The sequence below is a fragment of the Rhipicephalus microplus genome, chromosome 2 (assembly GCF_043290135.1).
Source record: "Rhipicephalus microplus isolate Deutch F79 chromosome 2, USDA_Rmic, whole genome shotgun sequence".
Taxonomy (NCBI): Eukaryota; Metazoa; Arthropoda; class Arachnida; order Ixodida; family Ixodidae; genus Rhipicephalus; species Rhipicephalus microplus.
The window spans coordinates 300,277,047-300,304,201 of NC_134701.1; the positions used below are offsets into that span (position 1 = coordinate 300,277,047).

The following is a 27,155-nucleotide window of genomic DNA, read 5'->3' on the forward strand; positions in this document are numbered from 1 at the left end:
CTGTTCCGGTTGGGCTATGGCCCCGGACCCAAAACACGCTACCTCTCCAGTGGGAGCTGATACGTAGCGCCTCGTGTCATTCCGACTGGGGCTTGTGACCAGTGAGGGTGCACGACTGTGATGCTCAAGGGGGGCACTGGCCCTGTTCTCGAGCAATGCGGTATCTGCTAAAAGCGTCAGCGGACAGAACTCACGCGGAGCAGACATAACGCGGGTAAACGCAGCGAGCCTGATTCGCAAAGGCGGCTGACTCGGCTAAGACTAATCAAAGGCTTAATGAGCCTTTGATACCGCGTTGGGCGCCAGTATGGTGACCCCGCTCCTAACTGCAGCGGACGATCACCGCGGGTTCACGCTTAGCGAGCCACAGGGCCGCTACTCCGTTCACTCGCGTGTAGCGCACCGCTCCGCGCGCGCTCAACTGATAAGGCGTTTAGCGCGGCGCGGCAAACAGACAGTGTTCTAATGTAAAAGTACACAACACTTTATTGCCTCTGGCGGCACCCCGAACAAACAGTACAATGTCCGCTCCCGGGACGCGGGTAGCAAAGGCACCCGCACGCGGACGTTCACAATAAGGGAAAAACCGCGAGCACGTCGCAGCTGGCAATGGCGAGCTTTGACACGCCGGTCGGGAAAAGGTCCCTCGCGGCTATGCTGCGCACTTTCACGATGGCCACTGGGCCTGGTCGCGAGTGTTAGGGCAAACCTCGTACGCGTAGGCCTACGGCAAGTGCGGCTCGTTGTGGTACGACCACTTCAAGCACTAGGCACCGCTGTGGGCTTAGCGTACGCTACCGAAGCTAGCACTCAAGTAAACACGCCTGCCGAGGTGCCCAAGGCCACCCCAGGCAGGCTGCAGTCCGGCGATTCCCAAAGGGGACGCGGACGAAAGGAAAACACGTGCTTACCCGGCGCCGACCAACGGAGAGAGACCCGCTCCCTCGGCGCGCGCCGTGCCCGCGCGTGGCGCCATCTATCGCCACGTCGTGTCAACAGAGTAGGGAAGCAAAAGGGTGTGGCCGTGCGGCGGAATGCCCGCGAAATGGTCGCAGGCGCGCCTCAGATCCCCACAGCCGTTACCAGAGCAGAAAAAGAAAAAGGATGTGGCTATGCGGCGGAATGCCCGTGAAATGGTCGCGGGCGCGCCTGAGACCCCCACAAACGTTCATCAGCTACATTGAAGATGTTGTCGACCTGTGTAACCGTGTTGATGTCACAATGGCCGATGCCGATAAGATCAGGCATATCTTGCAAGGGATTGAAGACAATGCCTTTCAGATGCTGCTGAAAAAGAACCCATCTACAGTGTCTGAACTTGTCAGTCTTTGCCAAAGTTTTGATGAGCTGCCCAAACAACGCACAGCCACACGCCACTCTCATCCACAGGCGACTTCAGTGTCAGGATTGGCTGTTGCTCCTGACAACTCATCTCTGCTGCTACAGATTAATGATTTCGTTCGTGAAGACGTCACTTGCCAGCTTTCGCTGATGCCGCTTGTTCACGATCATTCGAATTCCCCGTTGGCACCCTCTCTGCAAAACATCATCAGGAACCAGGTCGCCGAAGAGGTCTCGCCTTCGCTCCATCAGGCTCCGACTGCTGCTCCCCTGACGTACGCCGCAGTCGCTTCCAAGCCTATGATGCAAGGTTACAGCCCTCATAGTCCGCCTATTCGCCCACCAGTATCGCAGCCTGCCCGCCCAGTCGTATAGTACGCACGAGCCGACGACCCTTGGCGCACGCCAGACAACCGTCCCATTTGTTTTCATTGTGGCCTAGTTGGACATGTGACCCGTTACTGTCGCTTTTGTGCACCACCTAACTCTAACAGTGTGCGTCCACCATGGCCCACGTATGCGCCACATCAACCCCGCCGCACTTATTCAGACGACTACCAATCTGATCCTACCTCCCGAACCCCACCCTCCTTTCGCTGCTCGCCTTCTCCTCGCCGCCGCTCTCTTTCCCCCATGCACCGACGGCGGAGCCCTGTGCGCCAGGAAAGTTCAGGAGGCGAGAACTGCGGTTCCGGCGAAATGCACAAAGCCTTAAATTTCTCCCCGAAATGTTATTGAAGTCACTATAGAAGTAACATGGACGCTTGCCCTTGTCAACACCGGCGCTGCCCTTTCTGCGATTGATGCCCACATTTGCCGCCATATCAGAAAAGCCATGACGCCTGTTTCTGGACTATCCCTTTGTAGAGCCAACGCGCAGCACGTCGAGCCATCCGGTGCCTGCACAGCCCGTGTCGTCATCCAGGATGTTCTTTATGTGATCGAATTCATTGAGCTGCCATCTTGTTCCCGCGATGTCATATTAGGGTGGAATTTTTTCTCTACACATCGTGCCATCATCAATTGCGCTTGCACTGAACTCGAGTTGTTCTCATTTTCGACAGACGTCATCGATGACAAGGACACGTGCCGGAAAATCACAGTTTGTGATGACACCATTGTGCCTGCCCAGTCTACTGTTTTTGTCTCCATCTCTTGTGACTCTAGAGATGATGGCTCAGTGCTTTTCGCACCGTCTACGCTTCTAGTTCGCTGCCGATCACTGCCATTGCCATTTGCCATTCTCGAGTTCCGATCAGGCGTCTCTGTGACGTATATCACCAATCCATCGCCCGAGCCAATCACTTTGCGACGCCGGGAAACCCTCGGCAAAGCCGAGCCGCTGGCGTCATCTTCGATATTCGAGACCATGGACGACCCCACTGATATGGCCACCTTCGAGACATCAACTAATCGGCCACTACAGCGACACAACGAGACCAACTTCTTCGCTTCCTCGACAATTTCTCTTCCTCATTTCACTGCAAAGCAAGGGCACTCTGCCGCACAACAACTACTTCGCATACTATAGACACAGGAAGCCACGCGGCCATTCGACAGCGTCCTTACCGAGTATCGGCGAGTGAAAGGCGCGTTATCGATGACTACGTGAATGACATGCTTAAATGCAGTGTCATTCAACCTTCCAACAGTCCTTGAGCATCACCTGTCGTCCTTGTTCGGAAGAAAGATGGCACAATACGATTTTGCGTCGATTATCACCGGCTTAACAAGATTACCGAAAAGGATGCGTACCGTTGCCACGTATTGATGACACACTCGACTGCTTGCAAGGAGCGGAGTTTTTTTCCTTGGAACTCTGCTCTGGCTACTAGTAAGTGCCAATGGCTGAAACTGACCGCTCGAAAACCACGTTTGTAACACCAGATGGATTGTACGAATTCACTGTAATGCCATTTGGTCTCTGTAACGCGCCGGCACCTTTGAACGCATGATGGACCGCATCTTTCGTGGCTTGAAGTGGCACAGTTGCCTCTGCTATTTGGATGATATTGTCGTCATTGAGCCAGATTTCTCGACCCATCTACAACGATTGCATCAAATTTTGACCGGTGTCCGAAATGCCGGTCTCCAGCTTAACTTGAAAAAGTGCTTATTCGCCACTACAAAACTAACTATACTAGGCCTTGTCGCTTCCAAAGAAGGCATTCTTCCCGATCCTGCTAAACTTCGAGCCGTGTCCGAGTTCCCGAAGCCTATTAACCTGAAATCACTGCGCACCTTTATTGGCCTATGCTCATATTTTCAGCGCTTCATTCGTAATTTTGCTACAGTCATCGCATCTCTCAATGCACTCCTCCAAGGCGACAACGAACTATCTACCTGGTCAGAAGCTTGTGACGATGCATTTACGACACTTCGACACTTGCTTACGTCTCCACCAATTTTGCGTCACTTCACTTCGAGCGCACACACAGAAATTCATACTGATGCTAGTGGTGTCGGCCTTGGTGCTGTGCTCGCACAACGTGACCATGCCAACACCGAATACGTGGTTGCATATGCCATGCGTGCACTTACAAAACCTGAGACCAATTACACGGTAACCGAAAAAGAGTGCTTGGCAATCATATGGGCTCTACAGAATTTCACCCCTATCTTTACGGTCGTCCTTTTGACGTCGTAACAGACCACCGCGCTATGTGTTGGTTGTCAAACCTCAAGAACCGGCAGGTCGCCTTGCTCGGTGGGCCCTCTGACTCCAAGAATACGACATCCGGGTCGTATATTGTTCTGGCCAACAACACTCTGATGCTGACGCCCTGTCCCGCTTCCCACTCATTTCAGACGCCAGTGCATGTAGTCACAATCACGATATTTCGCCACTCGACATCTTGGACATGGGCTCAGAGCAACGAAATGACCCTTGGATCGCCATAATTCTGAACTTTTTGTCAAGCCCCCTGACCACCCCGGCTCCACGAGCGCTACCCCGCCAAGTTCAGCATTACGCTATCCGTGATGGTCTTTTATACCGCCATAACTACCACAATGATGGCCGCACATGGTTATTGGTGGTGCCCCGCCATCTTCGTCGCGATTTCTGCTCCGCTTTCCACAATGACCCTCAGTGTGGCCATAGGGGGCGTGTTCAAGACGTACACGCACCTTTGCCTACGCTATTATTGGCGTAGAATGTACAGCTTCGTCTGCAAATACGTCCACTCAAGCCTCCCCAGCCAACGACGCAAACCAATCTCTCACCTCTCCACAGCACCTCTCTAGCCGCTTCCCTGCCCAGCCCACCCATTTCATCGCGTCGGCATTGACTTGTACGGGCCTCTCCAATGCACTGGCGCTGGCAACCGCTGAATTGTCGTCGCCGTATATCACTTGACAAGATATGCCGAAACCGCTGCATTACCCCAACAGCCAAGGACGTTTGCTCGTTTATTCTATGCAGCTTTGTTCTCCGCCTGGCGCCCCTCGTGAACTGCTCAGTGATCGCGGCCGTGTATTCCTCTCAGACGTGTTGCAATCACTCCTATACAAATGCAGAGTTATTCACCGCACCAATACCGCATATCACCCTCAGACGAAGGGATAAACGAAACGATTTAATTGAATTCTGGGTGACATGTTGTCCATGTACGTTGCGTCAGACCACTGCAATTGGGATCTTGTTCTTCCGTTTGTCACATTCGCCTACAACATCGCCTCCGAAGCCACCACCGGATTTTCACCATTCTTCTTGCTATACGGCCGAGAACCCATTAGCACCCTTGATACAATTCTTCCATATCATCAAGACGTTGACGACTACCAGCCTGTGTCTGCGGTGGCTCACCACGCCGAAAAATGCCGACAACTGGCCTTTCTTTCACCTACCACCAACGGTGTCACCAAAAACAGCGTCACCACTCCGACATCCCTCCTGACCCTTTCACCGTCGACTTTCTCGTGTGGATTTAGGTCCCGCCAGTTTTGGGTCCCGCCAGTTTGTGCTCCCGGCTTTTCATAAGCTTCTTCCGAAATATCACGGACCCTACCGCGTGGTTGCGCAGACCTATTCTGTTAATTATGTGGTTGAACCTGTTACGCCATCTTCCGACCTTCATCGTCGGGGGTGAGAAACAGTCCACATTAACCGTCTCAAGCGGTACTATGACCTTCTGACCTCTCTCTCTAGGTCACCAGGATGGCTACCTCTCGGTACCGGGGGTTATTGTGAGGAAGAAAATGGACACATGTAAAGCACATTGCCATCGCCGGGCTCGCTTGGCTGTTCGTTCTCTGGCTACGCTTTGCCTGCTGCTGCTGCTATCTTCCCGGTCGCTGTGAACCTCTATAAACCCCCGTAACAGGTGAATAAAAAGAGAAGAAAGCGGTGAAAGGTGAGGATGCACTTGTTTCACTGGATCATGGCTGTCAGAAGTTAGCAATGGTAGGTTTGAAATTCCTAGACGGAAGACTTATGCCGCATTGGTTTTCGTCCTACGAAACGTACTTTGACAGCATACATGTTTACACTGATAGCTCCACTAATTCCAACAGCTCTACAAGAGCAGTGGTTGTTCCATCAGTATTGCTACAATACAAGTTCTCTCACAACACGACATCAACAGCAGCAGCGCTCACAGTGCTTCAAGGTGCAAATACATTCTTGAGCAGCAACCTATTCAATCAGCCATCTTTTATGACTCAAGGTCAGCCTTTCAGACACTAGGGTTCGCTCTGCTTCATGGATTACCCGAACAATCAGCATATAAAATAAGGCACGACTACCACGAAGCACTCGAAAAAGGTCACGATATTGTATTTAAATGGTTGCAGAGTCATTGCAAAATTTTCGGCAATGACTGCGCAGATGAAGCTGCTTGATCGGCTCATGACCAAGACCTGCAGACGCCCATACCTCTCTTGAGAAGGAACGCTGCAAGGTGACTACAATCATTTGCTCCCCGTATCACTTGCACTCCTACAATAAATACGCAGGGTTTCTCAACCTGTGCTTGTATTCGATCGACCCAAACTTGCAACTTCGTTTGCCATTTAGGCTCCCACAACGCACAGAAAGTTTTTTGTGTCACGAGAGGTGTGGCATGGCATTTATGAATACGTATTTTTGTCTCCTTAGAATGGTGAGCAGTTCGGCATGCAGTATTTGCACCTGCGAAGAGACGCATAAGCACATTCTATGCACTGCCTAGCATACCAGTCTGAACGACGTGTCATGGAAGCTAAGCTCTGTCAGCTGGATTCACAACCCCTTACAGAAAAAAAAATTCTGGGACATACGCACACAGCCACGAAAGCTTTCTTGTGCTTTTTAAGGACCCCCAGACTTCATGAGTCTGAACGACGTGTCATGAAAGCTAGGCTCTGTCAGCTGGATTCACAACCCCTTACAGAAAAGAAAATTCTGGGACATACGCACACAGCCACGAAAGCTTTCTTGTGCTTTTTAACGACCCCCAGACTTCATGAGCGCTTATGAAAGAACAGCATGAGACGGTGCCGTGTCGTCTCGAGCTGACTATTTACCTTCTTTTTTTTTACTCTTTATTTCCCTCTCTATTTCTTTCGTTTTTATTATTCCCCTTTTCACCCACCTCAAGTATAGGGTAGCCAACCGAGCCAAGCTTGATTAACCTCCCTGCCTTTCCTCTCTATTTCTCTCTCTCTCTTTGTGTATGTACCATACCGAATGGATTCAAGAGCCCGTTTAGAAACCATTATACCAGTTGGCTGGAGTGCACTGAACTTGTGAATAAGGTATGACTTCGTATATTTTTTGTCTCCTAAGAGCTGAAAATTTCTTGAAGTACAGCTGAACCTCGATATTGACTCAAGGTAGGCTGCCAACTATATGACCAGCCTCTGAGGAGGATATTGAAGTAGTTCTGTGGGTGCGTGCTCTGGCATTCGTACTTTTGGCCTTTGGTTACAAAAGTAAATGCCCTGCTTTGTGCCTGCGTCCCTGTGTCCTTGTGACATTTTCTGGTGGAAGTGCGGGATACGGTAGATGATAGGGTCCCCAGAGAGCACCCCTGACGCAAGCCCATTAAGTAGCTCAGCCGAGCTTACCTCTGTGCACGTACGTTTCAGACGTCGTCTCCAGGGACTCGAGCCACAGTACGGTTTGCTGCGTAAACGTCAGAGGACTATGAACCAAACACTCCCTGACGTCACCACGCCAGCACCAGTGCACCTGGTTGTCAACCAGCCCAAGACGACGAACAGATTTCACGGAGTTGCTTTTGAAGATGCTGACAACTAGCTCGAGCATTTCGACCGGGTCGCCGTCATCAACGATCGGACCCCAGAGCGTAAGCTACGCTATGTGTACTACTTTCTGGAGGACTCCACTAAAACGTGGTTTGAGAACCATGAAGCAACGCTTACGTCATAGGATGAGTTTCGCCGGCAGTTCCTCAAGGCCTTTGCCCGAGAGGACGGGAAAGAGACAGCGGAGCGTGCTATAGAGGCAAGGGTTCAAGGCCCTAACGAAAGAGTGACGACTTACGTAGAGGACATGGATCAGTTTTTCAGACGTGCAGAGCCATCTATGACCGAATCTAAGAAAAATTGCCACTTAATGCGTGGTGTTAAATAAGAGATTTTTGCCGGCCTGATTCGAAACCCGCCTGCGACACTTGCGAAGTTCCACGAGAAATCCACTGCCATGGAGAGGGCCTTTCAACAGTGTGCAAGGCAGTATAACTATGGTGTACAACCAAGTGAGATCACTTCTGTCACTCTCAGCAATGACATCAGCGCGTTGCGAGAGCTCATCTGAGCTCTCATTAAGAAGGAGCTACAAAAGATGCAGGTGACTGCTTCACCTGTAGAGCAGCTCTCCATTGCGGAGATGGTACGTGCCGAGCTACGGCAAGCCGTTTGCGCTCCCCAACAGTCCGAGGAGCCACAACAGAGGCAGTGCATCGAAATCAGCTACGCAGAAGCACTGCGACGTCCTCTATCGTGCAGTTCACCCAGCGTATTTTACCCCAATGAGCGACGCGCTCAGCAAAAGGAGGTAGGCTTCCATCATTGCAGCCCACTGTTGATCGCTGAAGCACGACCGAGGAAGAATGACATCTGCCATACACCCGACCACAGGCCCCTTTGTTTCAACTGTGGGGAAGCCGGGCACGTCTATCGAACATGTTCATACCGCCGTGTGGGTTTCCGTGGATTTTCGCCTAATGCCCCTCGCCCATGACCTGGCGAGCGACCACTGGAGATAGAGAGTTTCATCTCGAATCGTCGCAGTGTCGAACATCGGTCGCACGAGCCCAGCTCGTCGTCGCCTGCTCGCTACAGGTCACCGAGCCCAGCCAATCCACGTGGCACTCCGACGCCGTTCCACCAGTCCTGCAAGTCGGGAAAACTGAGTTCAGCAACCTACGGAGATGAGGCCGCTGACGCTGACTCTACGGAAGATCCTCCACTGCGACGACAGCGACGGCAGCAAAAAGATGTACAGAAGCAGTCAAATGTGGTACAAAGAGTAGTGACATCAAACATTGTGGTAACCGTGGACGACGAAGAAGTAATGGCACTGATCGACACTGGAGCAGACACTTCCGTTATGAGCATGGGTCTTGCCTGCAGGCTGAAGAAGGTTTCTACTCAGTGGGCTGGGTCGCAGATACGAATGGCAGGAAGCCATCTTCTCATTCCGGTGGGACGGTGCACAGCATGAGTCAGTATTCACGGATTTACGTATCCTGGAGATTTTGTACTACTGCCAAGTTGCCCGAGGGACCCAATTCTCGGACTGGACTTTCTGCATAATAACGGAGCCGTGACTGACTTGCAAGAGTCGCAGGTGACGTTTTCTATGACACACGCTTTAGCACGCAACTCTCACGAGAGTTACGTCAATGCTTTGAGAATTGTTGATGATGAGGTCACGTTACCGCCGAAGAGTAGCATGTTCATCTTGGTAACCTGCGACGTTTTCGATGAATTTAACCACTATGAAGGTATTGCAGAGGCGAACATCCCGGTGCTGCTCAAACGAAACATCCGCATAGCCCGATGCCTTGTTAGGTTAGAGAATAAACGCTCGCGAGTTCTGCTGACCAACTTCTGCAATGAGTTTCAGCACGTCCTTAGAGGCACCACTGTTGCTTTCCTCAGTGAAATCGCCGACTTTTCCAATGTCGGCATTTTGGATACGACTTCGCCGCATGCAAAAGCTTGTGCTGACCTGGGCAGCCGCATTCATGTTAATCCAGACTTGCTAGATTCACGAAAAGAGCAGCTGCTAAATCTTGTGATGGAATTTTCAGACTGCTTCTCCACAGCATAGAAAGTTCAACGTACTACCTTTACAAAACACCGCATTGTTACCAAGGAGTCTGTTCGGCCTCTCCACCAACATCCATACCGTGTGTTTCCAAAGGAAAGAGAGGTGATTAAGTGTCTAGTACAAGAAATGCTGGATGATGACGTCATTCAACCCTTGACAAGACCACGGGCATCATCTGTTGTCCTAGTAAAGAAAAAAAAACAACACACTACGCTTTTGCGTCGACTACCGACGGCTGAACAAAATCACAAAACGTGACGTTTACCCCCTGCCACGGATTTATGACGCCTTAAACCGTCTATGCCATGCCCAGTTCTTTACATCATTAGATCTCAAGTCAGGGTACTGGCAGACTGAAGTTGACAAGGGTTACTGTGAGAAAACCGCGTTCGTAACACCGGACAGGTTCTACAAATTTAAAGTGCTGCGTTTCGGTATCTGTTCTGCTACCGCCACATTTCAATGCATGATGGACACTGTACTTGCTGGACTAAAGTGGCAGACGTGTCTTGTATACTTGGATGATGTCATTGTGTTTTTAGGCACGTTTGATGAACATCTTTCAACACTAAAAAGGGTCCTCCCTGCAATAAAGAGAGCAAACCTTACTATCAAGCTCGAAAAGTGCTACTTTGGCTATCAGGAACTCAAGTTTCTCGGCCACGTGGTGAGCCTGAGGGGTGTTCGACCAGATTCGGAGAAGTTGGCTGTCGTTGCCGGTTTCCCTCATCCTGGAGACAAGAAGGCTGTACAGCGATTCCTCGGAATCTGTGCCTACTACCACCGTTTTGTCGAAGAATTTTCAAAAATTGCAGAACCTCTCAGAAGACTGACACGGCCAGATATGCCCTTCGTATGAACGGAAGAACAACAAGCCTTCGTAGTGCTACGCGATCGACTGCAGACCGCTCCAGTGCAGGCACATTTTGATGACACTGCTGACACCGAGATTCACATGGACGCCAGCGAGTAAGGAATAGGAACCATTCTAGTTCAATGGCAGGACGGCGCAGAGCATGTGATCACTTACGCAAGTCGCAGTCTCACAAAAGCAGAGGCTAACTACTCTACCACCGAAAAAGAGTGCCTAGCAGCAGTTTGGGCCATTAGCAAGTTTTGACCCTACCTATACGGCCGGTCATTTAGAGCGGTCAGTGAGCGCCATTCGCTCTTTTGGCTTGCCAATTAACGGGATCCATCAGGCCGCCTCGCCCGCTGGAGCCTCCGCCTTCATAACAGTGGTCTACCGATCAGGACATAAGCATACAGATACTGTCCGCCTGTTTTGTGCTCCTATTTCTTCGACGTCATCTGACACTGAACAAGATTTACTGTTTCTTGGCATCGTCGATGTGGTGCAGATGGCTGAGCTTCAACGTGAGCACACTGAGCTACTTCTTGTCATCCAGCATCTTCAAGGAGAAGACGTTATCGTCCCACGCCAGCTCTCACGTGGATTAACATCGTATTGCCTGCGAAACAATGTTCTCTACAAGAGAAATCTTGATAGCAGCCACGAAACTTTTCTCTTCGCCGTTCCAACAGCACTGCGTGAGGAAGTTTTGCAAGCGTGCCACGACGATCCTTCTGCCGGTCACTTAGGCTTTGCTAGAACATTAGCGCGCATCCGACAAAAGTACTACTGGCCACAGCTGTATTCGTCGGTTCAGTGCTATGTCCGCACCTGCCGTGACTGACAAAGGCGTGAAGTTCCACCCACAAAGCCCGTCGGCTTCCTCCAGCCTTTAGATCCCTCTCGAGCACCGTTTCAGCAAGTGGGAATGGATCTTTTTGGTCCATTCTCCACATTATCCCCAGAAAATAGGTGAATAATCGTCCCGACCGACTATATGACTCGCTATGCAGAAACCAAAGCTGTGCCTAGGGGAACTGCAGTTGAAGTCGCCAGATTCTTCGTCCACGACATTGTTTTGCGTCATGGTGCACCTGCTGTTCTCATAACCAATCGCGGAGCAGCATTTACGTCAGAGTTATTACAACAAGTCGCCAAGCTGACACACACCAACCACTGGGAAACAACAGCTTATCACCCCCAAACGAACGGCTTGACGGAGAGGTTAAACAAAACACTGGCCAACATGCTATGTATGTTGATGTAAAGCACAAAACGTGGGATGAAATTTTGCCGTACGTCCCGTTTGCTTATAATAGCGCTGTGCAAGAGACCAAAGACCTAACACCATTCAAGCTTGTTTATGGCCGTCGCATCACAAAACCGCTAGGCGCTATGCTCCCCGTAGACCAGGACACAAACGGAAATGGCAGCGTTGACGACTTTGTTGAAAAAGCCGAGGAAGCCCGCCAGCTTGCACGGAACCGCATTCGCACGCAGCAAGATACCGAAATTCGCCAGTACAACCATGGTCGAAGGAACGTCCACTATCAACCAGGTGACTGCCTATGTATGGGTGTGGACCCCAGTTCGACATCGTGGGCTTTCGGAGAAACTATTGCGCCGCTACTTTGGCCCTTACGAAGTTGTGCGCTGCCTCAGTGACGTGAATTACGAGGTAGTTCCCCTAAGATCCGATACCAGTTTGAACTGAAGACGTCCACGTCCAGAAGTAGTCCATGTAGTACGGATGAAACTGTACCACGCCCGCGAGTTATGAACACTTCGAAGTTTTTCTCATTATCCACAACAGCGCAGGGTTTTTTTTTTTTTCGTTCACGTGACCATGTTTTCCCATGGCCGTCTCTAGCATCTTAGTCAATTGACCGGGACTGTCGCTCTTGAAAGGGGGAATTGACGCAAGGTAGGCTGGCAACTATAGTGGCCAGCCTCTGAGGAGGATAACGAAGTAGTTCTGTGGGCGCGTGCTCTGGCCTTCGTGCTTTTGGCTTGTGGTTACGAAAGTAAATGCCCTGCTTTGTGCCTGTGTACCAGTGTCTTTGTGACAATATAACGAACATAGATATAACGAATTATTGGCTATGTCAAACTATAGACAGAAAATATAAAGAATTACATGTATTTTGGCATTTTTATAGTGAATGAACGCGCACAATGGATATACCGAATTTCCAGAACAAGAATATGAGCGCTCCGGGAGCACACATTGTGTTTCATCGTAGCAGAGCGACAGTTAGGCGGGCTTGCGGGTGATATGTGAATGCGCAGGTTCAGATATGCAAGAACAACACAGTGCACCGTGCGGTGGCGACTCAGTGGTGGCCTGTGCGACCTTTTGAATTTGTGCATCGTGTGGGGGCGAGTCATGTATGTGCCGTGCGGTGGCAAAGAGGACTGCGATCTGGAGCGTATGTAGCTCGAAAATGTGGCAGTGCTTGAGCTGTGCGCGAGCATCGGAAGGCGCAAATCATAAGTCCAAGAAGGTAATTAAACACGCTCAAATGTACAATAGAGAATTCTGTTCCACCACAGTTGAAGTTCTCCTGTTCTGTGTCGAGGCCATAAAGTTCAAATTTTCGTTCAGTTTACGAGTTGACGCCAAGTGCTTTTTCACATCGGCCGCACTAGCTGCACGCTGGCTATTTTTTTCAGCCGATAAGAACACCTTATCGACGTGTTTTTTGATAACACTCGAGGCTAGGGCCGACAAAATATACACACTACATGTGCTCGAGTTGCGTTTTTGTGCACAAACTGCCAACCGATGATCCCTGGTGCATTTTATGGCAGCACTCGAGGCATGGCTGAACGAGGCGCACACGCTCAATGTAGTGGGCTGTGGTGCTGTATTCGATAAGTCAACAGGCACTTTCGCAATTATGATGAGTTCTGTGCTGGCATTCGAGGCGTCCATGCTGGATGCAGCTGCGTGTTCGATCTGTCCAGCGGCTGTTGCGGGACATGCCTCGCTGAGTTTTGTCAGGCATTCCATGATCACCGTCGTTTCTTGCCAAATATAGAGCGTGTAGTTTTTTTCAGACAAATGTCTTCGGACATTTGAGTAGCTCAAAATGCGCAGTAGTTCAAACGTGGTGGTGAAGTTGTGAACCTGAAGAACGTAGTCGAACAGCCGAAAGCCCGAGCGAGTGTGCGATCACAAGGCGAGACTGGAAAAAAAAGCGATACAAATGCGGCGGACCAATAGAAGGCCAGTGCGCGGGCCAAGCACGCGCCTTGACCAATCACGTGCGCGCAAGCGACCTTCGGAAAAGGAGTGGTAGCGCCACTCTCGCTACACCATCGCCATTTTGAAGATAGAAAAAAGACGCACAAAGAAAGCAGCTTCAAAACAACACCAAGATGGCAACGCCTGGTCATGGGTTCAGAAGTTACGAGCGCGCGAACTTCAAACATAATTAGCCAATTTTCGGTCATTTCGCCTGTACTTAGACATGTAAATCCCTGTTCTTTAAATATTTCTAGATTGAATACAGCTTTCAGATTTCGCCAGGAGATTATTAAATGGTTAAATGTTTGAACTTCACAATACTGCACTTTTTCAAGGCTCACATCTCCCCTTAAAAAGCAATTATTCCGCATATTTGAGGCACCATAACAACACATCAATATTCTTTATGTGAATCTCTTACTAGAAAAGGCACACATAAGTAATTCTAAGGACAGTAGCGTTTATCACGTTGCGCTGACCATGCAACGCTTGGACGAAAAGGCAAGTGTTTCCAAGGCTTTGCTAAGACAACACGGTGGTGGCACATACCTTATCACCTCCGAGACGGGCGCTTGATGATTGATTGATTTGTGGGGTTTAACATCCCAAAACCAGCATATGATTATGAGAGACGCCGTAGTGGAGGGCTCCGGAAATTTTGACCACCTGGGGTTCTTTAACGAGCCCGAGACGGGCGCGCAGAACGTGCGCGCTTTGTTTTCCAAGATAATTGGCAAATAGCGATCACGTCTCACGTGTGACGTGACTTGATGTATTCATTCGCTTCCGCTGCACGCTCGAGGCACACTAACGCACCGCCTCCAGAATACCATTCACCAATTTTTTTTGTGCAGAACATCAAATAAACGTTTTGTTCACTCTCTACAGATAAAAGACTATCGTCTTTCGACAACATTTTCAGTGTAACATGCAGATACGTGGCCAAATTTTAACTTGTAAATGCTGGCCACTGGTTGGGTTGCACTATGAATGACCTTTTAGCTTGTGTTGTATTCCAGTCCAGTTTCTATGCTTCATTGTAGACGTAGTTTAGGGCGTCTTGCCAGTTGTCACAGAACGAGCACTCAAAAAGGGCGCGCTGCCAAATTCTTGCGATAACGCGCCGAAGTGACGCCGCGAGGTCAACGAAAAAAAAAAAAGAAAACAAACGTCTAAAGGCTCCCCGGGCGCGTGACGCTCTCCCCTCGAAAGCGTGGCTTCGCGGACGAACCTCCTCACCCCACATCGGCGGCCGAGCAAGCTCTCGAAATTTTTAGAAGGAAATAGGCGTGGTCATGCCGAGTTGAGTCATCCGACGCGGAGGGTATTCGAACCGTCTCGCCCTCTCCCCAGCCTTCGCTGCGTATCGCGCCGACGAAATGACGAGAACTTTCTGGAATGTCGCGCGGAAGGTATTTAACCGAGCAGCCGAGACGAGAGATCAGGAGAAGACGGAAGTTAGCGCCAGAGCGCGTAGGGATTCCGCCGTGTAGTCGGCGAAGGTTTTGTCCGTAGGGACAAAGCAGGAGAAGACGGAAGTTAGCGCCAGAGCGCGTAGGGATTCCGCCGTGTAGTCGGCGAAGGTTTTGTCCGTAGCGACAAAGCAGGAGAAGAGGATTTCCACCTGAGGGGTGAAGGCTCGAGCTACAGGCAAGAGCGTGGGTTTACCGCTATCGAGCGAAGACGCGTGGCAACAGCTGCGTGTGTGAAGCCGACATGTTTCCGGCGAAGAAGTTTGAAGCTTGGAGAGTGGCCAATTGAAGACGCGAGGTTTCCTGGAAGAGAAACTTCGGGGCAGCGGAACGGCAACAACGCTGGACTTTGAGTGAGTGTTTCTCGGAAGAGTATCATTCCGACTTTTGTTCCAAGGACTTTGGACTGAATAGGTTTTTTATCTCTTTAGTCTTTAAGTGTATTGACTGTTCAATGCATGCGACTGCATTGTAGTGTGTACTGTTGTCTGTGTCCGTTGTTCGAGTGTGGCTAATTGTACTGTGTAGTACGTTGTTTGATCGGTGACATATTGTACTCGGCTATTGTGGAGTGAGCATATTTGTGTATTGTTTATCTGATCTGCCATTATTGAGAATATAATTTTGTTGGGTTATCAACTCTCGGCTCTGACTTGTTCTTTGGGCCACAGCCGGCGTCCGCTGGCGCGACAAAAAGGACCACTTCTAAATTGTCCACGCTTTCGTGGTGCGGTTCGGGGGGGTCGATACTTCGGCCCTTGGAATCAGCCCGGCGATCGCCTTCCTAATTAACGGGAGCTGTGTGACACGAGAACAGTCCAACCAACTTATAGCGATCCCAGATATAACAATCTGTCAGTTATAATGCCTTATTTCGATGCACTTACAGTTTTTCTATGCTACCCCTTGAAACTGAGTCCACATACAGTGAACATTTTTGAAAGCCTCATAATTTTACAACAAACACTTCCGACATGGTCGCGGCAAAAATATAGTGCATATGAAGCGGAAAAAAAGTCAAAACAGTCATTCTGAAGCGTGTGATGGGCGCTCTTGCATGTGCACAGCTGCAGTTAACTTGCGACGAAGTTATCACAGAAGACGGTGAGCAGGTACCGCACACAGATTTTGGATGTTGGGAGCAACCTTGTTCATTTTCCAGACTATTCTTCACAGGCATAATAAAAGTGAGGGGAAAAAATGAAAATAAAAAATAGGAGGCAGCATGAAGCTGCGGTCAGCTTTCATACGGTAAACTTTTCTGATGCCGTTCTCGACATCTACGAGCGCCGACGATAAACCAAATATGCCTTCGAACGCAAGAAGCCATAAATGTGAGAAGCGATAACTTTTGACATGTGAAAGTTCACTGCGACGCTGAACTTTCCGACACCACAATGTGCCGTTATAGATTTTCCACCTTGTGGTAACAGCAAAGGCCGGTCGATTAGAGATGATGACTTCTGCGCAGTTGCGGCGGTGCCTTAAAGGATAAGCATAAAAAAACGATAGCGAGGTGGCCGGTGACGATGAAGGTCCAATTTTGACTCACTGCTGGCGAGCTTGTCACAGTAAGTACAAACACTTCGTGGTGCCGCTCCCAAGTTCGCCGCCGCTTTGTCATGCAAGGCCACTCGCGCACGTTGCTCGCAAAAAACAAACAGGCTACCCGCCACACCCTAGCAGGATCCCGAGTGAATTATGCACGAAGAACACATAAACGCACACATACATTGCACAGCAAGCGAACTGGCATGCGACGGCGAGAGTAACTAGAGTAGGCGACATATTGCACGCAACTAGCCAGGAATAATTGGTTCGACGTGCCAGTGCGGGGTTCAGTGAAACGGTGTTAGTTCATTGAAAACGGGTGTCGTTTAACACGTGAAAAGGCCTCTAGCTTGTCAAAGGAGGGGTTGTTTGCACTTTTTAATAAAAATACACAGAACAAGAAACAGTTTCGCCATTATGTGGTCGTTTTTAAGGGGGACTCTACATACAACGAACTATTGATATACCGACCATTTATCGTGGCACTATGAAGTTCGTTATGAACAAGTTTGACTGTTATTTCTTTTAGCTAATGGTTTCTTTGGATTTTAAGATGGCAGACTGGTCTTTGGGACCAAAAAGTGACAAAAAAAATCATTCTTTAAAATAGACATATTTGGTTTTAGCAAATATTTTTCTATCAGCAAATTTTTACACACCAAAAAGTGATAATTTTTTGGTAATGTCATTCTAACTGTCCAGATTCTTGGTGTTGTTAACATGCAGAACCTGCAAAAAAATGGGAAACTGACTTTGAGGCTTCTTGATAATTTGCCGGCATCTGTGTTAGAACCTCTACTACGTATTTAGGAGCATCTTTATGAGGATTGCAAAACATGTGCACCATTATTATTGCTTTTGAAGAAGCTGTTTGTTTTCAGCTTTTTTTTCATTTTTCTCAAAAAAGTAAATTTACGACTGTTCAATTTTGAGGCATCAATATCTCTGCAGCTAGGGCAGATACAACAATAACTTTTTTTTAATGGAAACCTGTATGTATGTGGAATGCAAGTATGGGAGCAGAATTTTGAGCACAAGCCTTTTTAATTACTTATCAAATTTGTAAGACAATTCCAAATGCTTTTGAAAACGAATAGTTCATTTTGCTGCAAGATAACCAAGAAAAGCCTAAAACAAAAACGCTTGCATACTATCAATCTATAGTCCTTTCTCTATGTTGGCATATCCTAAATATCACTTTTAATTTAAGCACTGTTTTTTTTCTAAGCCAGCCTTAAACAATAAGGGATGAACATAAGTTATTACAGGAACAAGATGAGTTAGAGGAAAACTGATTAAATATTTGTAATCAGCAGAAAAAACTGCATAATCCTGTGCAGTTTGATCAAGATAACTGAAGAAATAAACAAAAAGATGCCTAAGACCAGTCTGCCCTCTTAAGTGGTTCTCCACTAAGGCAGCCTAAAGGAGAGCGTACGAAGTTTAAACTCGCTAGCGCTAAGAAATCAGTTCTGTTCTAGCCTTGACGAAGACAAGTTCACTTGTTGAATCATTGGCTCAAACCCGTGTTTACAAATTTTTTGCAATGCAAGCTTTCAACTTTTCCTTGCTTCCAACAATTGGCCCCTGTAATCTGCAGGGGCACTTTGCAGTGTCTAGCATAGAGCGTAATAGAATGGGGGAGTGGACCTACTGGAGCGGATGGCAAGCGGCGTGGTCTAAGTACAACGCACGGGAAATTTGCTGTGGCACTGCAGTCGCATTCACCTGAAAATGATGTATGCTTGAACAGTATCGGCGGTTCGGTACGCACGACACGCTGTGCTCTCGATTCAGTCGTTTGCTCGATTTTGTGTCGTCTGTTCAATGCAGTGTCGCTGTTGCTAACATGATTTGTGCTGTGGTTCTTTTTTTTTTTTTAAACCTCGTTGGCGGCAAAAATAGGTGAAATATAATAAAATATATATTTCACCATGAACGGAGGTTCGTCAATTTCTTGCAGCAAAGTTGTCTGGAGAAGAAATACGTGGGCAAATGGCAATTTCGGATGCGCGCGTATGTTTTTGCTGGTTGCTTGGCAGAGTGTTCAAAGTTGCTTTTAAGATGAAGGATGAGCACGTCTCGCCATGAAAATTACTGCTGTGTCGCGGGATGCAAAACCACATACAGAGAGGTAAGAAACCAACCCAAGCTCTCTCTTTTTGGAGTTTCTCAAGATTAAGAAAGGCGCTGGTTATGGGACCGGAATCTCAACCAAGCTGATCTGTCCTTGCAGGTCACCCATGCCATTTGTGAGCTGCACTTTGTGGGAGTGCTGACACCCCCCCCCCCCCCCCTCTGTAAAGTTGTCTGCGCCGCGTGGCGCATGTGTCTTGCCCCAAGGCTTTATTTCGGTGGTGACCACCGCCGGGCGATAGATGGTGTTGTGTTCGCTTTGAGTACCACTGTTGGTAGAGAGGTAGCGCCGGCGGTGGCCCCTGGCGGAAGGCAGGCCTCGGCGGTGGGCGAGCGTTGAGCGAGCCTCTTCTGCGCGTGGCGGCTGCCGCGAACGGTTGTCTGTAGCGTGGGTCCCCCGGTGCTCGGCACCGCGGGCTTCGCGCCACGGTCCCACGTGGCAAGTCAGGCGTTGGCGACGCCGCCTTAGGTATGTGTTAGTGTGTTAGGTGTGTTAGTGTGTGTTTATCATGTTATTGTGTGTTTAGTGTGTCATTGCGTTACGCTGTTTGTATGGTAGCGTGTTAATTAAAATTGATGTATCATTCGGCGGACGATATCGTCTAAATTAGTTAATAAATGTATGTATGTTGTGTGCTTTGTATCGACCGCGTCTACTGTGTCCGTTCACTCCAAGAGCGTGGCGTGACACTGGTGCTCGTTCGCCTCGCCGAGACCCCACACTGGCTGCCCAACGTGGAGCTTTTGGAGTATCGGACGACAGTTTTTGCGGTTCAATACAGGGATTTTGTTAGAGCCGGAGTAGAGTAGGCCTAGGGGAGACTTCTTCGCTAGCATCGGTGGTGTGCAGTTGTTGAGAAGCGAGGAGATTGGTTTTGTAACGCGTTTGAATTTGTCGGCAGGTTGACTTCCTATTTATTTATTTTTTGCTCGCAAGTGTTGTTATTTTTTGTTGTTGTTAGTTTTCAAAAACGTTGAATTAGGACGAGAGCCATGCGGTCCGCATCCTGGGGTGAGCAAGGCCTAGAGCACGTGGTTTGTAGGCCAGGCTCGAAGCGAGCAAGTACGGAAGCCTCGCGGGTGGTCAGATTTTCTGTAAATAGCTTCTTCTATATCTTTGGGCTCAGGGAGCCGGGCGTCGTTGCTGTCTGGTATTGCGGCTCGACGCCGAGGCGTCGTGACACTGCCCGGGGCGGTGGACGCCGATCGCTCGGTAAGCTGCTGTGTGCAGCGAGCGATAGGGCCACCTCACAAAGTGGACGTTTCGTCGCGGCTGCCTCTTCTGCGCCTAGGCTGGGTGTTGGGTGGATGCCGGTTGTTGCCGAGCGACTCATTAGGCCTAAGGCTCTGCGCAGCCGCCTGTCGCATGTAGCACAACAAGGTGGATCATGGCGCTGAGGTGTTGCGCTCTGCTTCCCTCACTTTTTTTTTTCTTGTGAGCACGAGTTAGGAAAAGTGATTTTTGTTTTATTTTGATGGGCGTCTTGGCCGCCACCGATGTATTACCTAGCAGTACTGACCAACGTACCAGGCTCGAAGCGAGCAAGTACGGAAGCCTCGCGGGTGGTCAGATTTTCTGTAAATAGCTTCTTCTATATCTTTGGGCTCAGGGAGCCGGGCGTCGTTGCTGTCTGGTATTGCGGCTCGACGCCGAGGCGTCGTGACACTGCCCGGGGCGGTGGACGCCGATCGCTCGGTAAGCTGCTGTGTGCAGCGAGCGATAGGGCCACCTCACAAAGTGGACGTTTCGTCGCGGCTGCCTCTTCTGCGCCTAGGCTGGGTGTTGGGTGGATGCCGGTTGTTGCCGAGCGACTCATTAGGCCTAAGGCTCTGCGCAGCCGCCTGTCGCACGTAGCACAACAAGGTGGATCATGGCGCTGAGGTGTTGCGCTCTGCTTCCCTCACTTTTTTTTTTCTTGTGAGCACGAGTTAGGAAAAGTGATTTTTGTTTTATTTTGATGGGCGTCTTGGCCGCCACCGATGTATTACCTAGCAGTACTGACCAACGTACCACGTGGACGAAAAGCTCGAAGCTCCCTTCCCGAGGACCTGCTCGATTGTTTTCTTTCATGTTTATTTGTTGTTATTGATGTATTCAGCGGGAGGAATGTCATCCACGGCCGGCTGTCCTGCACATCGTCAGCGTCACTGGCCCGGAATGCGGTCGTGAGGTCGGGCGATGGAGATACCTGGGACCTGCGCAACTGCCTGCAGTCCGGCGCCCTCGCGAGTGCTGGTCGCAACTGGAAGACGTGTCGGCGCTAGCGACGGATCGTCGCGCCGACGGCAACGTTGCTGTTGCGGGGCCTGTACTGAGGTGAAGTCTAGCCGGACAGTGCAGCAGTGTCGACCAGCGGCGGTGTCGTGGTGCAAGGACATTATGGTCATGCGATATCATTTTTTTTTGTTAAAGCTTGTGTAGCTAATTTTTGATTTCGGGATATGGTTTGATTTAAGGTTGGGGAAATGTGGGAGTGCTGACACCCCCCGTAAAGTTGTCTGCGCCGCGTGGCGCACGTGTCTTGCCCCAAGGCTTTACGGTGGCGGTTGCCGCGAACGGTTGTCTGTAGCGTGGGTCCCCCGGTGCTCAGCACCGCGGGCTTTGCGCCGGGGTCCGAATGGTTGTCTGTAGCGTGGGTCCCCCGGTGCTCGGCACTGCGGGCTTCGCGCCGGGGTCCCACGTGGAAAGTCAGGCGTTGGCGACGCTGCCTTGGGTATGTGTTAGTGTGTTAGGTGTGTTTGTGTGTGTTTATCATGTTATTGTGTGTTTAGTGTGTCCCTGCGTTATGTTGTTTGTATGGTAATGTGTAAATTAAAATTGATGTAACATTCGGCGGACGATATCGTCGTCTAAATTAGTTATTAAATGTATGTATGTTGTGTGCTTTGTACCGACCGTGTCTGCTGTGTCCGTTCACTCCAAGAGCGTGGCGTGGCGATGCGCTCGTTCGCCTCGCCGAGACCCCACACTCCGACGCTAGCAAAGAAGCCCGCCCTAGGCCTACTCTACTCCGGCTCTAACAAAATCCCTGTATTGAACCGCAAAAACTGTCGTCCGATACTCCAAAAGCCCCACGTTGGGCGCCAGTGTGGGGTCTCAGCGAGGCGAACGAGCGCATCGCCACGCCACGCTCTTGGAGTGAACGGACACAGCAGACGCGGTCGGTACAAAGCACACAACATACATACATTTAATAACTAATTTATACGATGATATCGTCCGCCGAATGTTACATCAATTTTAATTTACACGCTACCATACAAACAACATAACGCAGTGACACACTAAACACACAATAACATGATAAACATGCACTAACACACCCAACAAACTATCACATACCCAAGGTGGCGTTGCTAACGGCTGACTTTCCACGTGGGACCCCGGCGCGAAGCCCGCGGTGCCGAGCACCGGGGACCCACGCTAGAGACAACCGTTCGCGGCAGCCGCCACGCGCAGAAGAGGCTCGCTCAACTCTCGCCCACCACCAAGGCCTGCCTTCCGCCTGGGGCCACCGCCGGCGCTACCACTCTACCAACAGTGGTACTCAAAGCGAACACAACGCCATCTATCGCCCGGCGGTGGTCACCACCGAAATAAAGCCTTGGGGCAAGACACGTGCGCCACGCGGCGCGGACAACTTTACAAGGGGGAGGGTGTCAGCACTCCCACAACTTCGATAAAAAATACATACTGAGGAATTATGTACACATTACTGAAGGCCGAAAAGTGTGTATAGAGTGTAGAAAGCCGGAGCTTCGCAATAATGCAGTACCCATAATATTACCGCCCCTTACAGAGTGTCCTGACGAGATGCTCACACCTGCACTGTCAACAAGGAAGAGAGAGACTTTACCACCAAGCTCTGAAGACAAATTGTTAAAAAGAACTGGGTCGGTGTGAGTTGAATCACAAGTGAGATTTGAGGAGTACAAAAGGGGAAGGCAAAGCAACAGCGAGAACACATTTGAACTTGGAAACGTCGTCCAGCCAAATGATCACTGAGAGAGAGAGAGAGAGAGAGAGAAAACTTTATTAAAAGGTCAGTCAATTGCTCAGGCATGGCCCGTTGCCCCTAGCTGTCGGCCGGAATCCCTTGGGACGCGGCAGCAGCAAGGGCTTGACTGATGATGTCGCGCTGGACGTTGGGATCTGGGCTGCAGAGCAGGGCCTCCCAGGATTCTACAGTGCGAGAACCATCGTTTTGACTTGGACATGTCCACACCATGTGGACCAAATTCGCTACCTCATCACAAAATTTACACTGGGACTGGAAAACTGCGGGGTGCCACTTGCTGTAAAGTGCGGGGTTTGGAAAAACCCCGGTCTGTAACTTTCGCCACAAAATCTCGTTTTTCTTACTTAGTGAGTTGTCCGCTCTCGGGTACACTTGCCGATTCAGCCTGTAGTGTGCGACGATTTCATGGTATGTGCGCATATACTCGCTTCTTTTTTCGGTAACTTGGGAGGTTCCAGGGGTCGACCGGTAGGTGAGACCTCGGGCGACGGAATGAGCCTCCTCGTTCCCTCTAAGTCCTTGGTGAGCTGGAGCCCAGACAAGCAGAATCTGCTCTTTGGGTACTCCTACCATGTTTAATATACGGACGGCAGTCTCCGTCACCCTTCCCGATTCGTAATTTCTCACAGCGTTTTTGGAGTCGCTGAGGACCACCCTGATCCCCTTTTGGCTGATGGCCAAAGCTATGGCCACTTCCTCGGCCTCTACAGTCTCGACACCAAGTACTGTGCAGCACGCAATTAGGCCACCATCTCCCCTGACCGCCACTGCCGTGTGTGCCGCTTTGCTTTCATATTCCGCAGCGTCTGTATACGCGACGTCCTGTCGACCAGTGTACCTAGATTGTAATGCCTCTGCCCTGGCTTTACGCCTGCCTTCGTGAAAGTTAGGGTTCATATTTCTGGGTAGCGGAGGTATCTTTATCCTGTCCCTGATCTGTATTGGTATGTCTTTTGAACGCGCTTGCTCACGCGTGGGCTCATAGCCCAATCTCTTTAATATTGCTCTCCCCGTTTTAGATCCGAGTAGTCTTTGATGTTGTGCAGTCACAGTAGCCTCAATTAGCTCATCGAGTGTGTTAGAAACCCCCAACTTCATAAGTCTGTCAGTTGACGTGTTTGGGGGAAGTCCGAGCGCGACTTTCACACTTTTCCTGATAATGGTGTCGAGTTTGCCCCGCTCCGCTTGGTTTAATTTTAAATAAGGTGCCACGTACACTATCCTACTTATTATGAAGGTCTGTACTAATCTAAGAAGGTTCGCCTCCTTCATCCCAGCATGCCTGTTTGCTATTCGTCTGATGAGACGACATGTCTGATTAGAACTGGCTTCCAACCTAGCAAGAGTTTCAGAATTCCTACGGTTCGCCTGAATCCTTAGTCCAAGGACACGGATACTGTCGACCGCGGGGATCTCTGCGCCGTTAACATACAAGTGGATGTCCACTTCACGCCTGTTGTGGAGCCGCCGTTTTCCGGCGGGCATGAGGAAGAGTGCTTCCGACTTTTCGGCCGAGCATTTAAGTCCTTTGGGCTCCAGGTACTCCACGATTTTATCAATGGCGATTTGCAGAGAGCCTTCAATTTGGCCGTCACTGCCCTTGTTCATCCATAATGTTATGTCATCCGCGTAAATGGTGTGATTTAAATTCTCAATATCCTTTAACTGTTCAGGCAGTTTCAACATCACAATGTTGAAAAGGGTGGGTGATAACACCGAGCCCTAGGTGTCCCCCTGTTGCCTAATTTAATGTCCTCGATGGATTCTTCCCCGATTTTTAAAGTGGCTGTCCTGTTCGAAAGGAAGTCCTTGACATAATCATAAAGTCGCTTTCCGACGTTCAGGGAGCTCAGATTCTCCAAAATTGATACGTGCCTCACGTTGTCAAATGCTTTTGCCACATCTAAACCCACGATAACTTTTGTGTCTCGCGTTGGCTTGTCTATAATTTGATCCTTGAGCTGTAGCATCACGTCGCACGCTGATAGTCGGGGTCGAAAACCGATCATGGTGTCCGGATACATACCATTGTCTTCCATGTACCTATTGAGCCGCGTCTGAACGACATGCTCCATGAGCTTACCTACGCAAGACGTTAACGATATCGGCCTAAGATTCTCGAAACAGAGTTTTTTACCCGGTTTAGGAATGAAAATTACATTTGCGAGTTTCCACTCCTGCGGTATCGTCCCTTTTTCCCAACACTCCTGCATGTACGTTGCTAGGTTAGCGATGGACCTATCGTCTAAATTACGGAGCATTTTGTTAGTCACTCTGTCCGGCCCTGCCGCTGATCTAGTCCTTAGCCGATTAATCTCCGCTCTCACCTCAGCCAGGGAGATAGGGGCGTCTAAGGCTGCGTTTTCCCGCCCTCCATAATCTGGGAGAGGTTCGGATCCGGCGGGATTAATGTATCTGCTCCGAACTTCTTCTAAGAGTTCCTTCCTAGTACCTTCAAATTGGTGCGCCATTCGTTCCAATTGTTGTTTAGACGCTGTCTTCGTGCTCTCCGGATCTAAAAGGTGACGAAGAAGTCGCCACGTCCCGGACGTACTTATATTTTTATCCATCTCCTGACAGACGTTCCCCCACCTTTGCTTCGTGAGCGTGATGGCGTGCTCTTCAATTTGCCTGTTTAAAGCTGCTATTTGTTTCCTTATACTCCGATCCCATCTCCTCTGTTGGAGTCGGTTTTCCAAAGCTTTCTTTTTCTTCCAAAGATTTACTAATCTCGTGTCTACCACTTCGTTGTCCTCCTCGGTTTCCACCGCTTCAGTGGCTTCCTTAACAGTACGTAACACCCCATCGCACCACTCGGCAATGTCGGAAATGGGAGTCGGGTCGCCTCTGAGGTCCCTGAAAGAGTCCCAATTTACGGCCTCTACCCTTCGTTTCCGAGGTGTTGCCGGGCCTCCCTCTACCACTATTTCTATGATCATGTGATCACTGCCTAGGTCCTCGTTTGTGTTGCACCACGTGGCACTAGTGCCGCTCCCCGTCAGGGTAAGGTCGGGTGTGGTATCAACCGCGACACTATTTCCCTTCCTCGTTGGCTGCAACGGGTCGGTTATCAAGTCCAGATTATGAGTTTGCATGTCATCCCACAATTTCCTGCCCTTAATTGAAGCCTGCTTATATCCCCATGCCGTGTGATGAGCGTTAAAGTCACCGACGATCAGCAATGGGTTGTTCTTACTCTTACGTCGCGTAGAAGCGAAGAGATCCCCAAAGTCGCATCGCCTTTGTCTGGGAGAGCTGTATATATTTAATACGAACAAGCTAGCGTTTTTCTTTTTTTGGGGTATTAGTTCTATGAGAACATTGTCGATGTGTGCATTACCAATGTCATGCTGCACCACCGTAACGTTTCGCCTGACCAGGGTGGCCACCTGCGTACTCGTGCCTTCGCTTACATAGGATTTATAACCCGGCAACGTCGCCTTTCTCCCACATTCCTGTAAAGCTATAACATCCGGTCGATCCCCTTTCCTCAGGAATTCCTGCAGAACCGCACGCTTTCGCGTGAAGCCTCTGCAGTTCCATTGCCAAACGGTGTTCTTACTGAATCTGTGAGCCATGATTGCCACTAAGGTGATTAATCGGCCTGCCTAATACTTACTTTTTGGGCGAGCTGTTCATACGCCCGATCCCTCTTCGCGAATTCTGTTTTAAGTTCCTCGGTAAGTTTATTATCCCGCTGATGCAACTGCTGATTCAGATTTTGAAACATTTCGAACATTCGTTTCTCGAAGGTCTTACGCCATTCATCGTCCTGGGTAGATTTGGCTTCAATGTTTGCCTCCAGTTGCGCTATTTTCATGTCTATCACTGTCGCTACGTTCTCCTCTATTACGGGCTTTTCCGCTTCTTTTGCCCTCTTTTTCGCTGGAGGTGGAGTAGCGCTCTGCTCCTCCGGCATTTTTATATTTTGATTCTGTGGCATTCGTGGTAGGGAAACCGGTGTTGTGTTAGACGACTTAATAGCTATTTGAAGCTCCTCTATTTGCCGACTCATCATTGCTAGCTGCTCTTTAAGCATGCGATTCTCTTCCTTAATGGTTAACATTTCTTCATCGCGTTTATCCTGGGAGGCCCTATCTCCCCAACCCACCTTGCGGTTCGGCGACGTGGGTCTCCCACTGTTGAGGACAGCACTGCCGGAAGTCCCCTCGTTTACTGGACCAGTCATTGGCGGCAGATCTCCTTCTTGTCTTTCCGGTAGTCTTGGGAAGGAACCTGCTCTTCCTCTTGA

General features: G+C 49.7%; 1 protein-coding gene across 5 annotated transcripts in view; it reads right to left on the reverse strand.

The window, feature by feature from the left end:
• Positions 1-27,155, reverse strand: part of tweek (transmembrane protein KIAA1109 homolog tweek) — a 1,194,469-nt gene that overhangs the window by 706,706 nt on the left and 460,608 nt on the right. The gene's annotated exons all lie outside the window — the stretch shown is intronic.